This window comes from Schistocerca nitens, chromosome 2, assembly GCF_023898315.1.
Source record: "Schistocerca nitens isolate TAMUIC-IGC-003100 chromosome 2, iqSchNite1.1, whole genome shotgun sequence".
Lineage (NCBI taxonomy): Eukaryota > Metazoa > Arthropoda > Insecta > Orthoptera > Acrididae > Schistocerca > Schistocerca nitens.
Window position 1 is genome coordinate 881449829 of NC_064615.1, and position 22759 is coordinate 881472587.

Sequence of the window (22759 nt, forward strand, 5' to 3'; positions counted from 1 at the left end):
GCCGTATCCATCAGCACCTTGCTCAACACCACCTCCTCCCCCTTACCCAGTGTGGCTTCCGACCCTCCTTCTCTGCTGACGACCAACTCCTCAACCTTGTTCACCTTCTGTCCCTCCAGCTCAACTCCCGTCGCTCCGCCATTTTTGTTTCCCTTGACCTCCAAAATGCCTATGACCGTGTATGGCATCCCGGTCTCCTCTTTAAACTCCAAACCTACGCCCTGCCTATCAATTTTGTCCGTCTGATCGCTTCCTTCCTCTCGCACCGTCCTTCCTATGTCACCCTCCACAACACCAACTCCCGTATCTTTTATCCCACGGCTGGCGTCCCCCAGGGTTCTGTCCTCTCCCCTCTCCTCTATCTCTTGTATACAGCTGATATGCCCAAGCCACCCCCACCAGTCCACCTTCTCCAGTATGCTGATGACACCGCCTTCCTGGCTCTCTATCCTACCCTTCAACGGTCTCAACGTACCCTCCAAACCCACCTTAACCAGTTCACCACTTGGTGTAACCAGTGATTCCTCCGTCTCAACCCCTCCAAAACCCAGGCAATCATCATAGGCCGCACCACTCGCTCCTTCCGCCTCCCTGATTTCTACCTTACCCTTTATGGTCGTCCTATCCAACTCACCCCCACCCTGAAATACCTTGGCCTCACCCTTGACCGCCACCTCACCTGGACCCCTCATCTCCTGACCATCCAGCAGAAAGCCCATTCCCGCCTCCGCCTTCTGAAACTCCTGTCTGGCCGGACATGGGGTTTGCATCCTTCTACCATCCTCCACACCTACAAATCCCTCATCCGTCCTATCCTCTGTTATGCCAGCGTTGCCTGGATCTCCGCCCCCACCCGCTTTTACAAGGCCCTCCAAATCCTTGAACGCCATGCGCTCCGCCTTGCCTTCAGTATCCGCCTTCCTTCCCCCACACGGCTCCTGTATGAACTGATCCCCTTCCCCCACCTCCTCCTGTTCCTCCAACATCTCCGCATCCTTTACATTGTTCGCAGGCTTGATCCCCCCCACCCTCTGGTTTCCTCCTTCCTCTCCACCCCCCGCCCGTTGCCGCGCCTCTATCGCTGTATCCCTCCCTCTCTCCACCTCCACACCCTCCATCTCCTTCGTCAGGGCAATTTCCAACGCCTCCCCCTCCCGGATGACGAACTTCGCCGTGACATCTACCCTTCCTTCCAACTATAACCTGGCCTTGTTCCCCCCCCCCACTCCCCAGGGCCCCTTTCCCTCTTTCCTCCTTCTCCCAGAGCGGATTTTCCTCAGTCCCCCCCTCCCCTGAGACCCTGCACCCCATACTTGCCTCTCTCCTTCCCACTTCCCTCCCTCCCTGGCCCTCCTCCACGCGCCCCCCGGTCACCTCCCCCATCTCTTCCCCTCCCTCCCTTCTTCAGGTCTCCCTCATCTCCTAGCGCCTGGCAGATCCTCTGTGTTGCTCTTCATCAGTGTGCCACATCAGTGTTGTTTAGTGCTGTTTCTCGTGTGCGTCAAGAGGTGTGATTTTAATTGTGTCCTGCCTTGAGGTTCGCCGTCAGTGTTACATTATGTGCTATGCCATACGTCGCTACCTTTATGCTCCAGTCATACTGTGCCTCGTGTTCTTTTAACCGTCGCAGTGTGTGGCTTTTTGTGTGTGCTACTTTTAAACAGTTTTTTATCTCCATTTTACAGTCACCCCGTTTTTTGTCTATTGCCTTCCATGATGTTCCCCTTTTTTATATCTATGTTCACCTTATTCTCTCCTTTGCTGTTTTTAAATGTCTTCTATTGTTTTGTTCTATGTCTTTCGGCTGAAGAGCAGCGCCTATGCTGCTGCCAGCCCGCCCCGATGGGGAATTGAAATACAATAAAGGAAAAAAAAAATACATACATCTCATCCAGTTGAGCTCCGCTGGTCCGGTGTGCAGGCTTCAAACCTGTAGATGACTAACGTCAGAGTGGTTCGACTTCACTTGGTGGGCGACGTTCTCTGAGACGCCTCAGCACGTTATTGTAACCTGCGTGCCTTGATTTATACCATTGGTGTAACTTCGACTGGTTTTAGTCCATTGCTTGGTTTTTTCGTTACCATTACCCTTATTACGCACCCTAAAGGTACACCGTTTATTAAACGGACACCCTAGCTGTAAACAGGCGTTGATATACTTCATTGGGGACATGTTGAAAATGTGTGCCCCGACGGGGCCTCGAACCCGGGATCTCCTGCTTACATGGCAGACACTCTATCCATCTGAGCCACCGAGGGCACACAGGATAGTGCGCCTGCAGGCACTTATCCCTTGCATGCCCCCCGTGAGACCCAAATTCCCAACAAGTCCACACCACTACATTCGTAGTGCGCCTGATGTAGTGGTGTGGACATGTTGGAAGTGTCTGCCCAGTGAGACCCACATTCCCAACATGTCCACACCATTACATCAGGCGCACTACGAATGTAGTGGTGTGGACATGTTGGGAATTTGGGTCTCACGGGGACTGTGCAAGGGATAAGTACCTGCAGGCGCGCTCTCCTTGTAAGTAGGCTGTTTAGGTTCTTATATTGGTAACGCCACGTAGCGCTCTGTATGAAAATCACTGGCTGTGCTGTGTGCAGTCTGTGACTGGTTTGCATTGTTGTTGGCTATTGTAGTAGTGGGCAATTGGCTGTTAACAGCGCATAGTGTTGCGCAGTTGGAGGTGAGCCGCCAGCAGTGGTGGATGTGGGGAGAGAAATGGCGGAGTTTTGAAATTTGTAAGACTGGATGTCATGAACTGCTATATATATTATGACTATTAAGGTAAATACATTGTTTGTTCTCTATCAAAATCTTTCATTTGCTAACTATGCCTATTAGTAGTTAGAGCCTTCAGTAGTTTGAATCTTTTATTTAGCTGACAGTAGTGGCGCTAGCTGTATTGTAGTAGTTCGAGTAACGAAGATTTTTGTGAGGTAAGTGATTTGTGAAAGGTATAGGTTAATGTTAGTCAGGGCCATTCTTTTGTAGGGATTATTGAAAGTCAGATTGCGTTGCGCTAAAAATATTGTGTGTCAGTTTAAGGACAGTCATGTACAATTGTTCAAAGGGGACGTTTCATATGTCGACCCTTAGCCGAGGATACCTCACTGGAATCTTCAGATTTTTTCTTGTAGTTTGTGTAATTAGTGTAGATTTTGTTTATTGCTAGCGCGTAATGGTAGAGAGAATCTCCTTTGTACTTGCAGTCTTTCATTGTTGTTGTGGCATGCATGTAGATTTGCACCAAGTATTTCGCAGCTGCGCTTGCAATTAACTAGATATTATTTTCAGTGCTATGTTAATGTGTTCTCTTATTTTTGCTCTTCAAATTGTGTTTTTCTGTGTTGTCGTGTGAAATGTTGTGACAATAATGGCGTGTGAAAAACGTAATACTAGGCTCCAAAGTAAACTGAGAAATGACAGTGAAGACGACAGCAGTGTGTTAGTGCCACCATGTAATGAATTAACTAATGTTCAAAGTAGTAATTTGGTAATTATGCATAGGGAAATGGAGCCCGCTGCAAATAATGGTGTAGGCACTGAAACAATTAGTGAACAGGGAAGCATTATCGATCGATCAGTCAGCAATAACTCGCCTCAGGAATCCGAAATGACAGGACACAAGTTCGCAAATACTGTAGATTCAGGTTTTGGGTCCTCACCGTTTTCTCAAATAAGTCAAGACATATTTTCTGCTTGTCAAAATGTGAATGTTGCCGGTGCAAATTCATTGCCGAAAAGCACTGAGGAACATGTTTCAGACACCAGTGCACTGTTATTACAGTTAATGCAACAAATGGGACAAAGGCTTCAAAAGTTAGACACAATGGAACAAAATCATCAAAATTTAGACACAATGGGACAACACCAGAGACAAACACAGCTACAGTTAGACACAATGGAACAAAATCTTCAAAAGTTAGACACAGTGGAACAAAATCTTAAACAGTTAGACACAATGGAACAAAATCTTCACAAGTTAGACACCACGCTTGAACAAACACGTGAAGATTTAACTACTGAGTTACATAACATCGAATCGAAATGTCAAAAAGTCTGTAATGACGTAAAAACACAAATTTGTGAGCATTTCCAACCTATTTTTTCGCGTCATGAAAATGCATTACAGAATCACGAAGCAGCCATAAAAGAACTGCAAACTATTGTTCATGAAAATCACGACACCTTGCAAGCTAAAATTGACTCAGTTGCATCTACCGATTCGGTTACGCAACTTGCAAAAACTCAAGAAAACTTAAAGGACACAGTAGATACGATTTCAACACAAATGGACACTCTGAAACTTGGTTCAGAAAAACACACAGAGGAAATAATTTCACTATCGGATAAAGTAGCCGAACTTTCAGATCAGTTCACTATCTTATCTACAAAGGTAGATGATGATCTGAGTGACACAAGACCTGTAGCCTTCACGGACACTGAAGAGTATGAACAAATTAGAAAATTCAAACAAAATCAAAATCAAATCAATACACAGTACAAAAGAGAAATCCGGGAGGTACAAGATCAGTTGGCACAAGTAATACAAGAATTACATATCTCAGAGGACACTCGCGCTCCAGTACGGGAAGAGGGACATAGAAATACGGAGCAACCACAAAATAATAACACAGGAAACTTCGGAAATTATGAAAGAAATTGGCAAGGTGCATTGAATTTTGAAATGGAACCGCCGAAACGACGTAACAATGACCGATATGCGACTCGCCGAGATGATGATTTTGACTATAAGCTGTTCTTCACTACACGTAAGTTTAAAACATTTAAGAATTCTGGCAACGACATTCATCCACAAGCGTGGCTCCATCAATTCTCTCATTGTTTTCCTCCCAACTGGTCATTAGAGCACAGATTAGAATTTATGTGTGGCTACTTAGAGAATGAACCAGCTGTAAGAATGCGATCGGTCATTCACGATTGTCACAGTGAAGGAGATTTTTATCATGCCTTCCTCTCAGCATATTGGTCTCAAGCTACACAAGACCGAGTAAAACATAGCATCATAATGATGAAACATTTCGAACAATCTGAATTTTCCAGTCCTGTGAAATATTTTGAAGACATGTTGCACAAGAATCAGTACCTGTCAAACCCATACAGCCCCTCAGAACTCATCCGCAATTGCTTAATCAAACTGCCTGAACATTTACGACATATTATTTTAGCAGGACGTTCCAAAGACGACATTGAAGCTTTTCAGGGACTGTTACAAGAACTGGAAATTGACACTGACAATCGCGGAACGCGAAAACAGGAGCACAACAATTACAGGTCACATCTGTCACAATTCCGCGATGACAGAAATAATACACGACAAGGCTACCCTTATAACGTAAATCGTGACCAAAACAGGCACCACCCATATGACAACCGTTGGCAGAGTAGTAATAATTACAGGGAAAGATCACCTCTCTGCGGTAATGACTATCACAGAGACAATCAGAGAAACAGACAATACGGAAACCAAAATAATTATTATCAAGGGAGACAGAATAACTTCAGACGCAACAGTTCAGCGCGCAGTTACCATTCAGGGAGAAATTCTCCACCACGTGACCGACAAGAAGGAAACTATGGAATCTACCGACATGACGACAGACGATACGATCGTAGCGACAGACCTGAATTGCATCAGAACTGGCGAGATTCAAACAGAGCAGGGCACTCTCGACAAGGTGAATTTGTAGAAGTTAAGGTGCGTTTACACTGCGATTTGTATCGGCACGTGTATGAGATACATGTATCGCGACTTGTATGAGTTGACAAGTATCAACTTCATACATGTATGAGAGTGCGTTTAAGGTGCGTTTACACTGCGATTTGTATCGTCACGTGTATGAGATACATGTATATGCGACTTTGCGACATGTATTGCGACTTGTATGAGTTGACAAGTATCAACTTCATACATGTATGAGAGTGCGTTTACACTGATTGATTTGTATCACTGTGCGATGGCTTCCGACCACGATTTGGAATATTTCACATTTTTATGTGCTGGTACACTTGCTCTTTTGGAAGATGATAGGAAGAAAAGGCGGAGGAAGCGTAGATGGTGGCAGAGAGAGTTTCTTCGCAAACGCGCTACTCACGGAGCTTACGCAATGCTCGTTCAGGAATTAACGCTAGAGGATGGCGCATATTTTAGAAAGTATGTTAGGATGAGTATGGAGGATTTCCGCGGTTTGTTATCTCTTGTTGCTCCTCTTGTGTCCAAAATCAATACAAACTTTCGGGAAGCGATTCCACCAGAGGATCAGTTGGCAGTAACACTCCGTTTTTTGGCCACTGGGGATTCCTTTTCGACGTTATTGTATCTGCATAGAATATAAAAAAGTGCCATATGCAACATTATTCTTCGTGTTTGCGAGGCCATTGTGCAAGTTTTATCCGAAGAAGTGAAGGTAAAAGTTTTATATATATCAGAGTATGCAATACATTATATAATTTTTTGATGCATCTGGCACGTATATCAGTTTTTTGCTGTTATTCCGGCGGCCTCGCGTGATAATGTTGACAACGGATGCTAATGCCGACAATCGTGTGTGAGACGTTGGCATTAGCAATCGCGCGACAATGCAGATGTTTTGTCATGAAATCTTCGTTTCACGAGGGCAATTACTTTTAACGAGAGGACGATGGTACATACAAGTAACTGTCAACCAGGAACAGCAGCACAAATTTTCTACCGCGCCTTTGATGTTGCCAACATAACCACGTGAGGCTGCTGGAATAGGAACTAAAATTTTAACGGCACATACATTTTGCAGCATAAATTTCTCAAATTTTGCTGAAATGGCTTAGCTTTTAGTTCTTTGGAACGACTGACATGCTTCACTCAGTAATACAATATCTCAATTTCTGAGGACACTTTCTGCACAGTAAAGATATCCAACAACATTAATTTGTATTTAGTTTTATTAAGTAGTAGGTGACAGCACATGACATGCATATTTCAACATTTATACATGTTTTTAAAGAATCCATATATTATGTTGCATTTGCATCTGTTAGTTCATCGTTTGCCTCCTGCAAACATCTGTATACAGGGTGTTACAAACATTCCGGACATGTGTCCGGAAACGCTTAATTTCCATGTTAGAGCTCATTTTAGTTTCGTCAGTATGTACTGTACTTCCTCGATTCACCGCCATGATTTCATACGGGATACTTACTCTACCTGTGCTGCTAGAACATGTGCCTTTACAAGTACGACACAACATGTGGTTCACGCACGATGGAGCTCCTGCACATTTCAGTCGAAGTGTTCGTACGCTTCTCAACAACAGATTCGGTGACCGATGGATTGGTAGAGGCGGACCAATTCCATGGCCTCCACGCTCTCCTGACCTCAACCCTCTTGACTTTCATTTATCGGGGCATTTGAAAGCTCTTGTCTACGCAACCCCGGTACCAAATGCAGAGACTCTTCGTGTTAGTATTGTGGACGGCTGTGATACAATACGTCATTCTCCAGGGCTGCATCAGCGCATCAGGGATTCCATGCGACGGAGGGTGGATGCATGTATCGTCGCTAACGGAGGACATTTAGAACATTTCCTGTAATAAAGTGTTTGAAGTCACGCTGGTACGTTCTGTTTCTGTGTGTTTCCATTCCATGATTAATGTGATTTGAAGAGAAGTAATAAAATGAGCTCTAACATGGAAAGTAAGCGTTTCCGGACACATGTCCAGATAACATATTTTCTTTCTTTGTGTGTGAGGAATGTTTCCTGAAAGTTTGGCCGTACCTTTTTGTAACACCCTGTATTCCGTTCTCAAGTCTTGCCATAATTTTAGTATGGCCATTTTCATAAAGAAATCTGAGCTTATTGGCGACAAAGTCACCCAAGTGGGTAAACTGATCCCTTTTTCTGCTGCTAAATTGTCGCCAACTTTTCTTAAGGTCTGTAAAAGACCTTCTCGGTCTTCATCCAGGTCTCTCCTGGCTCTCTTCAGTGCACTTGATCTACCACTTCCACTCAGACTTGGAATGGTACAGGGTGACACGGTTGCAGATCCACTTTCATGTGGAGGCACAGAGATGACTGGAGTGGTTTCCAATTCCACAATGTCTTGTGGTGGCGTGGCAGATGTCACCTCCTCCATTTCTGTTACATCGAAAGGGAAACTAATGCTTCCTTCTCCTTCTCCTTCACCATCTCCTTCTGTGGCTGGGACTTCCATCTTTAAAATACATAAGACATTTCTAAGACAAAGTGAGCTATATGTTATACATACATTTAATCAAAGTATCTTAATGTATTGAGAATTTTTTGAGTGTCCATGCGTAAATTAAATTGAAAAAGTAACAATTTTCTTTCCAGCTTCCTGCTACTGCAGACGAATGGCTGAAAATTGCCAAAGAATATGAAGGAAAATGGAATTTCCCCAGGTGTTTGGGAGCTTTAGATGGGAGGCACATTGACTTTGTGGCACCACCCAACAGCGGAACAGTTTATTTTAATTATAAAGAGCGCTTCAGCATTGTTTTGCTAGCAATTGCAGATGCTAATTATAGAATAATTTACACTGATGTTGGCACGCAGGGGAGGATTTCAGATGGTGGTGTCCTTAAAGACACCACATTTTACAAAATGTTAGAAACCAAAACTCTAAATATACCACCATCAACTCCTCTTCCTGGTAGGAGCAAGCCTGTTCAATATGTTTTCGTCGCTGACGAAGCCTTTGGCCTAGAGGAATATATTGTGAAACCATGTCCAGGTCTGCATGAAAAAAATAGTTGGCAACGTATTTTTAACTATAGAGCATGCGGGGCAAGAAGCGTAATAGAAAATGTATTTGGGATTATAAGTGCTGTTTACAGAGTGCTGAGGAAGCAAATGCTTCTCAGTCCGGAAAAGGCTACAGTGGTGGCACTAGCCTGTGTTTATTTACATAATTTTCTTCAAAACAGAAAATCTCAAAGGTATTGTCCAGCAGGAACATACGACAGAGAGGGAGATGATGGCAACGTAATGCCTGGGTCCTGGAGGGACACCTCTACTGTGCTGGAGCCACTGCCCAGAACTGGCTGAAGAACTTCATTGGTGAATGACAACAGAAGAGAATATGCTGAATACTTCTGCAGTATTCAGGGCTCCATCCCACGGCAGTATGGAAAATAAGTTCCACATCATTGTTAAATGATGACATAAAGTAATATGCTCTATTCTTCTGCAGTATTCAGGACTTCAAACCATAGCAGTATGGAGAATCATGTATTTTCAGTGAAATTGTAAATATTCACATTATGTAAAGCATTAGCACCAAAAAATGTTGCTGAATATATGATTAGTAAAATAATATAACAAATTTACTTACTGGTACTACTTCATGTGTGCTCCTATGAGAGAGTGGTTTGTAATTGTCTCTTATGAACTGCATACTTTCAAAAGCATACCATGAAGAGTGGTACACATTGTTTGTAGCACTTCCAGTTCCTTTGCTGCTCTTCCTTTTCGCTAACTCGCGACTATATTGGCTTTTTAAATTATGCCACTTGTCCTCACATTCCTTCCTTGATACATTAAATGCCTTGGCAATTTCCTCCCACTCGTCGTACCTTGAGTGTTCTTATAGTCTCCTAGTTTCACATCCCATATACAGGGATGCCTGCGCAATGCCTCTATAAAATGCAGTGTATTTTGTTTTGACCAAGAAGTCATGGCAAATTTTAAAGTATTACACGCGGGCACAACACACGACACAATAACTACACAACAAACGACAGTCGGCACCTCCAAAACTCAAACATCCGCCAAAGAGCCTGGTACTACGCATGTGCTAATCTTCAAAATAAGCGGCAGGCGATAAGACGACAGGAAATGATAGTACTGTGCATGCGCGAGTTCTTAAAATGTCGCTCATACATGTCGCGTATATGGCCAAAAAGAGATATACAAAATGTATACGCGACATGTATGAGCTCGAGGGTCCGCATACAAGTTCCGTGAATTTTTGTATGAGGTGATGTATCGCGACATGTCAAATTGACATGTCGCTCATACATGTCGCGATACATATATCCCAGTGTAAACGTACCTTTAGGTCTCCTAATCCTAATAACGACGCGCGCCAACAAAGGAACAGATAATGATTCGCACTGCAGGCAGCCGCGTGCGCCGGCTGGCTCAGAGAAAAATAACATAGACGCTAACCTTGAGAAAAATTTGAGTATTCCTTACCGACGTATACTGCATGATAATTGCGTTCAAGTTGAAACTCTGCGTGTAAGGAAGAGTAAAGTATTCCACAACATTTCACATGTAAAACCGTTTATTGAGAGATAATCTGCTTTTTAACTTTGTCTTTGCCATAAAACTTTTCACTTCACATTTCTAGTATGCATTGTCAGACTTAGAAACTGTTACCATGCAACAATGTTTGAAGTTAAATATCCAATCAAGAACCAAGAGAACTTATTTAAACAGAAAATTACGAATGCATTGTTATAGTGAACAGACGTCAGAGTGTTATTGTGTGTGTACATTCTTGCTTGTTAGTTGCACGATTACCTAACGACTATAAGGCTTACATACTTATAACATATACTGGTACTGCTAATGAGATTTTAATGCAACATTTTGGTTTACTTGAAAATACATTCTCGATTTAAAGTACTTTCTGTGAGATACCAGATGACACAGTGGTTAGTTTATGTGAGAGCTACACGATTTTATCACGACGCTACTAATGAGTGACAATTTACAATGTTGCTTTTGCGGTGTATCTGTTTTATATCTGCACAGTTTTCCTGTATTATTCTGGAAAGTAAAACGTGTTTTAGTAGTAACTTTTGTGGCATAGCTACAATGAGACAGCCTTTTTCGTAGCACAACAATACTTTACATTATAGTACTTTCTTGATCACGGTAAGGTACGTAATAACTACGATATCTATATGCAAAGCATTTCACTTTCGTTTATGATGAGGTAAGTACATTGATTTCAGCAGAACTTTGCTTACAGAGGACGATAACTACGACAGTTCCACAGAATTATCTTACAGCAAGACGCACATTTAGCGCTACAGGACACACATTTGAGTGATTAATTTTGTACTTAAACCGTTTATTTTTCAAGATTTTTGAATTACAAAGAAAGTTTTCTGTGATACATTTCATTCCATTGCTGTAATCTGTAACACCTAAGGGTATAATTACATTAATCCTCAGGGGGATACAAGCTTACTTTGTGTACCATGTGTTTGGCAAGCACAAGGAGCCCTAGCTAATATGGTATTTGCTTATACAACTTTACACATCGGTACCATATTTCTCTAACACACAAATTACACAGCTATCTCATCATTTAACTGAGAGATAAACATTTTTTTTACTACATCAGTGACACATGTTTACGCAATTACACAGTTGGGTAACTTCACACTTACGGAAGTTGTATTTTGTCTGTACTTTGTGAACTGTTCATATTTTTCCGGACCCATTGTGATATTATGAGAGCTTTGAATGATATATTTGGTATGGGATCACGATTTTTAAAGTACGTTTGAGGCACATGACACTTTTGACATGTCCAGAGAATTTTTTTTAGGTTTTGAAATTATTGGAGGAAGCTACGACGATTTTGAGAGTTGACTGAGGTATTATGATGTTATTATTACGATGACTATGTGTATTATGCTGTTGCGGTATGTTTATGATCAATAAGCTGATGCTATATGAGTTATTTGATTATGCTACGTATCTGTTATGATGAAATATTGAAGAAGTGTCGACGAATAAGGTAAGGAATAATGAGTAGTGGTTAGGGACTCTGGTTTGTGAAAAAGGTTGTTGGAAACCAAGAATCGTACTTAAAGAGTTATGAAATGTATGTAAATGCGTGAATGTATTACAATGCTGACGAAAATTTTTTGGACACTGTTTCATTTTTAAGATTTTGTTTCTACACATTTGTAATGCTAATTCTCGACCTGTGAAATATTTTATATGAGACTATCACTGTAGCGGAAACTGCTGTTGTAAATATTTCTGTAAGAAAGTTAAGTGACCACCTGCACGTAATGCGTCATGGGCAGCTGCGTGACAGTCGCCTGGAAAAAAGCCATTAGTGTGTGCCTTTCAGAGGCACAGGTGGAAAAAAAGAGGCCATTATCCTCACTATTGACATTCCTTTGTAGAAAGCATCGCAAATACGACACGCTCAAACTTGAAAACATATGATTATACTGTGGAGCTCTTAATTTATGATATTTACTAAAATGCCTAATGAAATGATGAGAAACATTTCACGGCTATTGTCTTGCTAGTTGAGAGAAATGCCATATGGCTTGCTTTATGTATTTATTTATTCATTTTGTTTAATATCTAGTTTCTAGCTGCACTGCAGCATTGGTTAAAATAAAATTAATAGATGTACTAATATAAATATTTTATGCCTACAGATCCAGTAAATAATTTTATGATCTGTTCAAAAAAACGAAGGAGCATAAAAAGACATTTCCCTTCACAGGAATTGCATACGGAATTTTCTTTTCAACTACTTGGTAATTTTTTGGTAGAATAACTTCTTGTGGTGCACCACTTTAATTACATAGACATGAAGATGTGAATATACATTTCCCTTGTCTGCATTGTTGTCTTTAGTGTAATATTTTTTCTGCTTGAGCTATGTCATGTTCAGATATAAGTTATTGCATTTGCTGCTTCTGTTTGCCAGGCATAGTGCTACTAAATTTCACTTTGTATTACTCTGTTAAGACAGTTTTACTACTGATTTATTTTTCTTGTTGCTGCACATTGGCTCATATTAGTTGTAATGTTGTATTGCTTGGTAATTTAGATTTACTGTAGCTTGCTTTGCAATTTTCAATTTTTTTTTTGTCATTGCTGCTTGTGTTAATTGTTTTGTGCTGCTGCATTGCCTCGTCCCTTAGTTTAGAATCTGAGCTCAGTAGATTTAAGTTAGCTTAAGATGGGGTAGGCCATATAAGAGAACAAGTTGTGATGAATTGGAATAAATGCATTGAGAAGCTATAAGAAAATGGTTTGGCCAAAAAAGTATTTTGAAAGAGGATATGAACCAAAAAAGTAGGGTTTAGGGACAACAGGTTTAGGTAGGATTTTCTTGGAAATAAATGATGAGATAAGATAACGGAAAATAAATATTGAGGTACGAAATGTGTGAACATATAAATACAGAAAGCATGCTTGGATAGAATTTTTTTGGTGGAAACAAATGTTGAAATAAGAGGAAAGATATATGGAATGAAGTTTTGGGGTGGACTGCAGTACCAAATGTCACACTGAAAACAAACCCTGTCCTGTATTTTTGTGTTATTACACTGTGTGAATATATGTTTTTCCTGTCTTAATGTGTTTAGCTAATAAGAGTTATGTTGTGGAATTTTTCTGATAATATGTTATTTTCTTTGTAAAGATGTTTAGACATTATTTAATCTGTTCTGTTTGAATGCTCATGTGTGAAGTTGATGTTTCGAAAGTTATTCTGATCTTTTATGTATGTACTCATGTCATAAGTCCTGTAACACTGATGTATATGTTATTTCGATTCTTTTGTAAAGCCTGTACTACAAATGTTATCTGTATTCTTATGTTCTTTAATGATGTATTTTGTACCTTTGTAATTGTATTCTTATGTTATAAAATTGTAATTGACACCAGTTCATCATATTATTAACTTGTAAGTTCCATTTCACTGCACACGTTTCTGTTGGTCATAGTATATGGACAATATGTGAGAAGTAGGGACTGTTAGTGTTTGCAAGTGTGTTAATAATTCAGCAAGGGACTGGATAACAGCATTGCTGATTCTAAGGACAGTTCCAAAAACTTTGTGAGTGCACAAGTGGTGGTTATGGACTTGCTATATTATCTGCAAGACTCTTCAATGGTGATTGTGCACCTGCACAGTCACAACAGATGGCTGCTGGCCATCTCTACAAGGACTACAGTGGGTCTGCATCTTTGATGACCCAACAATACCATTATTTCTACAAGGACTACAGTGGGTCTGCATCTCTGATGACCCACCAATACCTTTATTTCTACAAGGACTACAGTGGGTCTACACCTTTGCTGACTCACCATTATTTCTACAAGGACTACAGTGGGTCTACTCTGTGATGACCTACCTACCAATATTCTTCAAACCTTCGAATGACTCTGCTGTGGGTTTGCTCTGTTGTGGCCCATTACCTGTCTGCATGTCGAGAATCAGCACTGTCTTTCCGTTGGAAGGACAACACTACTTCTTCAAGACTGCATGGAAATCCATTACTTCCGTATGCATTTTCTTTTACTGCTCAGACTTTGAGAAAAACACTGCAATTTTACTGTGATGAACGATCAGGACTGTCTTTATGGACTGTGAGAAAATTTTAGCTTTTGACGAACATTGTATCAATAAGTGTGGGCATTTGATTTCTTTGTTATTGTAATTATGAAAAATTTTATCAAATCATTATTGGCTACTGCCCAAAACAATTTGTAAAATTTTTTGTGGGGAGCATGGGGGCTATGTAAGTAGGCTGTTTAGGTTCTTATATTGGTAACGCCACGTAGCGCTCTGTATGAAAATCACTGGCTGTGCTGTGTGCAGTCTGTGACTGGTTTGCATTGTTGTTGGCTATTGTAGTAGTGGGCAATTGGCTGTTAACAGCGCGTAGCGTTGCGTAGTTGGAGGTGAGCTGCCAGCAGCGGTGGATGTGGGGAGAGAAATGGCAGAGTTTTGAAATTTGTAAGACTGGATGTCATGAACTGCTATATATATTATGACTATTAAGGTAAATACATTGTTTGTTCTCTATCAAAATCTTTCATTTGCTATGCCTATTAGTAGTTAGTGCCTTCAGTAGTTTGAATCTTTTATTTAGCTGGCAGTAGTGGCGCTCGCTGTATTGCAGTAGTTCGAGTAACGAAGATTTTTGTGAGGTAAGTGATTTGTGAAAGGTATAGGTTAATGTTAGTCAGGGCCATTCTTTTGTAGGGATTATTGAAAGTCGGATTGCGTTGCGCTAAAAATATTGTGTGTCAGTTTAAGGACAGTCATGTACAATTGTTCTAAGGGGACGTTTCATCCTGTGTGCCCTCGGTGGCTCAGATGGATAGAGTGTCTGCCATGTAAGCAGGAGATCCCAGGTTCGAGTGCCGTTTGGGGCACACATTTTCAACATGTCCCCAATGAAGTATATCAACGCCTGTTTGCAACTAGGGTGTTTATTTAATTATCATTTCATTTCTAGCTAAGCTGCATGGTCATCAACGGTAACTGTTCTTTCAGGAACAGATACTACCGTCATATATAGTACACCGTTTAGTTTTCGTTCCAGGTACCAGAACTAAACTACTTCTCCCCGTGTCTCTGACCATCTCCCCCTCCCCATTGTCCATCTCCTCCTCCTCCTCCTCTCCACACCCTCACCTGTCCCTTTTACTGGCTTTGACTTTCTTTCACTGATGTTGCAAACTAAACCTTGATTGCCTTGATTGGTAATTGAAGTCACTTAAAATGAATACACCTTATATATAAGGCAGAATCGATTACTCAAATGGTTTAAATACCCTGCTATCGTAGTTCAAACGATAGCAAGGAGCACTTTTTAACAGAATTCCACAATACTTTCTTTCTCGCAGTTGATTTTAAAAAGGAAACCTACACTTTGTTTATTACAGTGTTGTGACAAACTTTGATGTATATGTAAAGAGAGAGAGAGGTGTAAACATGATTAAGGTGCAACGGTAACGGCTTAATGCGTACGGAACTGAACCACCAACGAGGACAATTTATCGTACTCCGGTTCACCAAAAATACCAACGAGTCCAGTTCCCAGCGGCACCGTGTTGCAAGAATTTACTGTGTCACCCTGTGAAGCATAGAGCACGTGAAAGTTGGGGAAGCCCATCAAGCTTACGACGAATTGTGAAGGCTGAAAAGTGATACTTTCCAAGATCGCTGCACGCTATGAACGAGAACGATGTGGATCGAAGGATGGAGTGCTGCCAGTGGTCTGGTGGCATGCTTCACGAGGATGAACGGTTTTCCAAGACGGTTATCTGGCATGACGAGGCGCAATTCAAAACAGAACGGTACTGTAAACTGTCGCAACTGCGTGTGCTGGGCTCCTGAAAATCCTCACCACACATTAACACCCGGTAGATTAACATGTTTTGTTGCGTGTGCGACATCGATGCGGACGACGACTTGTAATATAGAAAACCAGAACCAAAACGGCAACAACCAAATCCATACATATATTTACCCGGATCACCCACGCAAGTTGACCAATATTGCTTCGACCTCATTAAAATTCATAGTATCGAATTCTGCTCTGAATGTCCCAAAGATATTTTCTCTTAGCTACATTAATACGAGGCCTGTTCAGAAAGTAAGCTCCGATTGATTGCCAAATTGAAACCACAGTGAACATCAGAAATGTTTTACTTGTAACAATTAGCTACACCTTTCAGCTACTTCTCTACGTAGTCGCCGTTCTGACTTAGAGTTTTGTCATAGCGTTGTACCAACTTTTCAATAGCCTCATCATAGAAGGCAGCCGCCAGTGCTTTCCGCCAATTCTCCACGCTGGCCTACACCATGTTGTCTGTGTCAAAATGTTGTCTTCAAAGACAGCGGTTCATGTGACCAGAGATGAAACTCAGGGGGAGACAATTGCGGACTGTATTGTGGGTAATCTCACATTTCCATTTAAAAACTATGCAGGAGCATCTTCATTGCCCCTGCAGAATGCGGCTGAGAATTGTCTTGAAGAAGAAACAGCACGACAGTTATGTAATGTTAGCTGCATAGCTTCAGGCGAAATTTCTCACCAGGCCCTCGTACTTGACGGCAGACACTATTTTCTAGACATCTTTACGCACTCACTGCGAGCTCAGAAATGAGAACAGCGACGTGATGCTAACTGGGGTTATACTAGAGACACTATCCAACACATCTGTGCAAAGCTTTATCGGATTTTCATAGTCGTTTCCATTTCGCGACCAATCGGAGCTTACTTTCTGAACGCCCCTCGTAGATAAAAATATCTGTAGAGGGCATAATTTTTGCCATAAGAGTATTTTACATTTTCCTATGACTTTTAATTAATTAATTACGTATCACATGTTCTGTTAACGTAGCACTGTTTGATATAGCACTACGAGATGATTTTTTAATTGATCAGACATTGTTGTGTCCAAATAACGATTATGGCTGGTATAGTTCCATTTAACATTACTAATTATTTCAAGTATCCAAGAGCAATTAAATTAATAATTTCGTAGTCTGAATGTTACCTCAACTTTCATGATGGATTTACCTAGCCTGGATCTAGGTGCAGTGACGTGAATTCAGTTGCTGCCAAATCTGAAACTGTGCCAGAAAGTGCGATGGTACTAACTACAGAACAGAAAACGAACAACGTGAGGGCAACACTAGAGTCTATAGTAGGTCCCGTGAATCAGATTGCAACGAAAGTAAATATGTTATATTCCATAATGAAAGAGGTAGACACGATAGATTAAATCGAGGGAAAAGTAAATACGATAGATTCCACTGCTGAAGAAGCAACGCGCATTGTAACCAACCAAAATGAGATAGATTCTATGCCGGAAAAAGTGAATACGATATACACTACTGCAGATTAAGTCAGTATGAGCGAATGTAAAATGGGCAAGCAAAAATTGACGAAGCTGGTACAGAGCTATCTCACTGAGTAGATGAGATTTCAATTGGAATAGACAGACAGATAGACAAAAAAAGACAAAAAACTAATTGACAACGTTTCTTCTAAGAAGAAAGAAATGTCCAATTGGGTAGCTCGCCAAAGTAAATAAGCTGAGGAAACCACTGAAACAACATTCTCCATAATGGAGCAGATGTATAATGATCACATAGTGCAATGGAGTGAAGACCAAAGGAAACGTATTCATGCTTATGTCGAAACGGCGTGCTATAAACATTTACATGATATGGAAGTGCACGCTTATGAAATCATGGAAAAGAAACTATCAAAGCATGATATGGGCCATAGAAATCTCTTGCACCAATTATGTGAGGAAATGCAAGTCGTACACCTTGGAATTACTGACATAAAAATAATGTGAAACTACTAGAAGATGGCACATCTGTCTTTGGTGCAGATGATGCATCTAGCGTAAGCAGCCACGTCATGTGCAATAAGCATAACAATGGGCACACGGCTAGTGGACCCCCCACACATCATGTTATGGGAGCAGTGCCATGTGTTTCTGCCTATCTCATGGAAGAAAACATGCACCAGGTAACTCAGTTCGCCACTTTCTCGCTGGACGTTGGGAGACGCATAACATCGTACTGTCACTCAAATATGTCATTCCGAATATCTGGAATGACACACAAAAGATTAAATTAGTGGCAGATTTCATGCACGGTGATCCAGTCTTATGGGCTACTGAGGTGTCTGAAAAATATCTAAAGTATTACGATTTCCAAAAAGGGCTTTCTTGAATAACTATTGTTCCAAAGGCCAACAAGGCAGAGTAAGAAAACAGGCATTTAACCCTTCCACCTATCAGAATAGGCAAGGTATTTTGCGTGCTTGCTTCTAGATATATTCAAATGAGACAAACTATTGGGGCCAAAAACTAGAACCCACAGATGTTCTAAGAATTTTGGAGGCAAAATTTCCCCTTGATTTCGGAGAAATCTTGTGATTGTTCAGGATCACAACGTTGATGAGTTTCTTTCTGCAATCGATGTGCTGGTGGAAGATCGGTGCAGTGCCAATAATAATATTGTGATAAAAAATATATATCGCATCACTGGCCAGCATAACTGGATACGCGGATTAACTGAAAACATAGATGTATATATATATATCGCATCAGTGGCCAACATAACTGGATACGCAGATTATCTGAAAACGTGTCAACAGTCTAACCATTGGTGGTTAGAGTGCTGACACCCAAGTTTTCCGATAATCTGCGTATCCAGTTACGCTGGCCACCGATGCAGTATATACAGGGTGGTCCATTGATAGTGACCGGGCCAAATATCTCACGAAATAAGTATCAAACGAAAAAACTACAAAGAACGAAACTCGTCTAGCTTGAAGGGGGAAACCAGATAGCGCTATGGTAGGCCCGCTAGATGGCGCTGCCATAGGTCAAACGGATATCAACTGCGTTTTTTAAATAGGAACCCCCCATTTTATATTACATAACCGTGTAGTATGTAAAGAAATATGAATGTTTTGGTTGGACCACTTTTTTCGCTTTGTGACAGATGGTGCTGTAATAGTCACAAACGTATAAGTACGTGGTATCACGTAACATTCCGCCAGTGCGGACGGTATTTGCTTCGTGTTAAAATGGACCGTTTACCAATTGCGGAAAAGGTCGATATCGTGTTGATGTATGGCTATTGTGATCAAATGCCCAACGGGCGTGTGCTATGTATGCTGCTCGGTATCCTGGACGACATCATCCAAGTGTCGGATAGTTACGTTATTTAAGGAAACAGGAAGTGTTCAGCCACATGTGAAACGTCAACCACGACCTGCAACGAATGATGATGCCTAAGTAAGTGTTTTAGCTGCTGTCGCTGCTAATCCGCACATCATTAGCAGACAAATTGCGCGAGAATCGGGACCCTCAAAAACGTCGGTGTTGAGAACGCTACATCAAGATCGACTGCACGCGTACCTTATGTCTATGCACCAGGAATTGCATGGCGACGACTTTGAACGTCGTGAGCAATTCTGCCACTGGGCACAAGAGAAATTACGGGACGGTGACAGATTTTTTGCACACGTTCTATTTAGCGACGAAGCGTCATTCACCAACAGCGGGAACGTAAACCGGCACAATATGCACTATTAGGCGACGGAAAATCCACGATGGCTGCGACAAATGGAACATCAGCGAACTTTGGCGGATTAATGTATGGTGCGGCATTATGGGAAGAAGGATAATTGTCCCCCATTTTATCGATGTCAATCTAAATGGTGCAATATATGCTGATTTCCTACGTAATGTTCTACCGATGTTACTACAAGATGTTTCACTGCATGACAGAATGGCTATGTACTTCCAACATGATGGATGTCCGGCGCATAGCTCACGTGCGATTGAAGCGGTATTAAATAGCATATTTCATTATAGGCGGATTGGTCGTCGAAGCACCATACCGTGGCCCGCACGTTCAACGGATCTGACGTCCCCGGATTTCTTTCTGTGGGGAAAGTTGAAGGATATTTGCTATCGTGATCCACCGACAACGCCTGACAACATGCGTCAGCGCATTGTCAATGCATGTGCGAACATTAAGGAAGGCGAACTACTCGCTGTTGAGAGGAATGTCGTTACACGTATTGCCAAATGCATTGAGGTTGACGGACATCATTTTGAGCATTTATTGCATTACTGTGGTATTTACAGGTAATCGCGCTGTAACAGCATGCATTCTCATAAATGATAAGTTCACAAAGTTACATGTGTCACATAGGAACAACCGAAATAAAATGTTCAAACGTACATACGCTCTGTATTTTAATTTAAAAAACCAACCTGTTACCAACTGTTCGTCTAAAATTGTGAGGCATAAGTTTGACTATTACAGCGCCATCTATCACAAAGAGAAAAAAGTGGTCCAACTAAAACATGCATATTTCTTTACGTATTACACGAATATGTAATAAAAAATGGGGGTTCCTATTTAAAAAACGCAGTTGATGTCCGTTTGACGTATGGCAGCGCCATCTAGCGGGCCAACCATAGCGCCATCTGGTTTCCCCCCTCAAGCTAGACAAGTTCGTTCTTTGTAGTTTTTTTTTTTTTTTTGACGCTTATTTCGTGAGATATTTGGCCTGGTCACGATCAAAGGACCACCCTGTATAGGGATAGTGTCAACACATTCCGCATCAACTACAGCCTGAACGTGGCACAATGAAGCGCCGAAACTCGTTGCAACAAAATAAACAAACCCATAAGGACGGCTGCAGGTGTTTGATTTTCTCACAATAGTAAACGACCGTCGTTCTCCAGATGGACATATCACAAACAGCAGTCGCGCATCACATGACAGCAGTCGTGGGCACGGAAGCAACCATTATAGTAGACAATCGGGCAGTAACTCGCACCAGCGGCAAGATCCATCATCCCAACAAAACTCGCGAAGTGAGTGGCAAAACACCAACTAAAAGGAAAGGAACAGTAAGAGATGAAATAACGGGAGATGGCGTAATGGATGTGTGTGATGTCCTTCGGTTAAGTTACGTTTAAGTACTTCTAAGTCTAGGGGACTGATGACCTCAGCTGTTAAGTCCCATAGTGCTTAGAGCCATTCTCTCTCCTCCTGGCAGACGCCGTCGTGTCGAAGAAAAACAAACTGCATGTAGGAGTGGAAATGCATACTTGTGTTGATTCATTGTGCCTTCCTGTATGGCGAGGTCACCCAAGAAATGCCTCGAAAACATTTCTCAGGCCATAACGATCTATCCTGCAACCTAGACCCTTCCAACGATTGTTGAAGGGTGTTTGCTTTCAGACAATTCGCGCTGTACGCGCCATCTGTCCGATAGAGCATAAAACGTGAGTCATCTAATAAGGCTACCTGTCGCCACTCGGTTATGTCCAGTTCCAGTACTGGCCTGCAAATTCCAGTCTTCGTAGCCGACGGACAGAAGTTAGCATGATTGCAAGAACCGGGCGCCATCTGCGGAGGCCCAAACGCAGCAGTGTGGCTGAACGGTCGCTGAGGAGACACTGTTGGAACCCCTTCGTTCATATGGGCCGTCAGTTCCTGAACAGTAACACCTCTGTTCGCCTGCAAGCATGTCAGCGGCCGTCGTTCAAGCTGTCGTCTTTGCCTCAAGGTGCACCACAGTTCCCTCGAAGCCGGTTTTGGATAGCACCGTTTTGTCATGCACAGTATACTTTAACCACGAGGGCAACCGAACAGTTTACGAACTTAGCCGTTTCGGGAATGCTTCCACCGGTGGCCCGAAAGCCAATGATCATGCCATTTTGGACGTTGCTCCGTTTCCGGATTACGACTATGTTGTGCTCCGAGTACCCCGGACATGCTTTACTTAATCACCACTGCTAGAGCTACCACCTCCCATGTGTGACTGGTTATTGCACTTTGATGTCGAACATCAGGGGGGAATGATAGGGACTGAATGATATTTTGCAAAACTCTGAATGGATATTGGCAAAATTTTAATCGGCATGTGAACTGGCACTGTCTGGAACAAGGCATCTTTTATAGAGAATGCATGAGTTTCGAGCAGGTAATAGTAATAACATTACAAAATATGATGAAATGAGGAAAGCATTATACAAACAATACAAAAATTCTTTAAAAATGGTTCAAATTGCTCTGAGCACTATGGGACTTAACATCTGAGGCCACCAGTCCCCTAGACTTAGATCTACCTAAACCTAACTAACCTAAGGTCATCACACACATCCATCCCTGAGGCAAGGTTCGAACCTGCGACCGTAGCAGCAGCGTGGTTTCAGACTGAACCGCCTAGAACCGCTCGGCCACAGCTTTAAATCTTTGTTTGAGTCAAGAGGTTTTTACAGTGCATAGTAAGGACAACGGTACAACATATGCATTCAGGGACTGAATTTTTAGCCTTTCACTTTGCCCAGCAAATGGAATAAAAGCACGCGAAGTTACAAGAATAACTATACGAAAACAGAAACCAAGAAACGGATATATAAGAATAACTTGCTCCGCCGTCTCGTACTATAT

The 22759-nt window shown here is 41.8% G+C and overlaps 1 non-coding gene across 1 annotated transcript; it reads left to right on the forward strand.

Moving 5' to 3' along the window:
• The first annotated feature begins 1889 nt into the window (after positions 1–1889).
• Positions 1890–1976, forward strand: Trnastop-uca (transfer RNA opal suppressor (anticodon UCA)). Its single transcript has one exon. It is a non-coding gene; the product is annotated as a tRNA-Sec (tRNA).
• The last annotated feature ends 20783 nt before the right edge of the window (positions 1977–22759 follow it).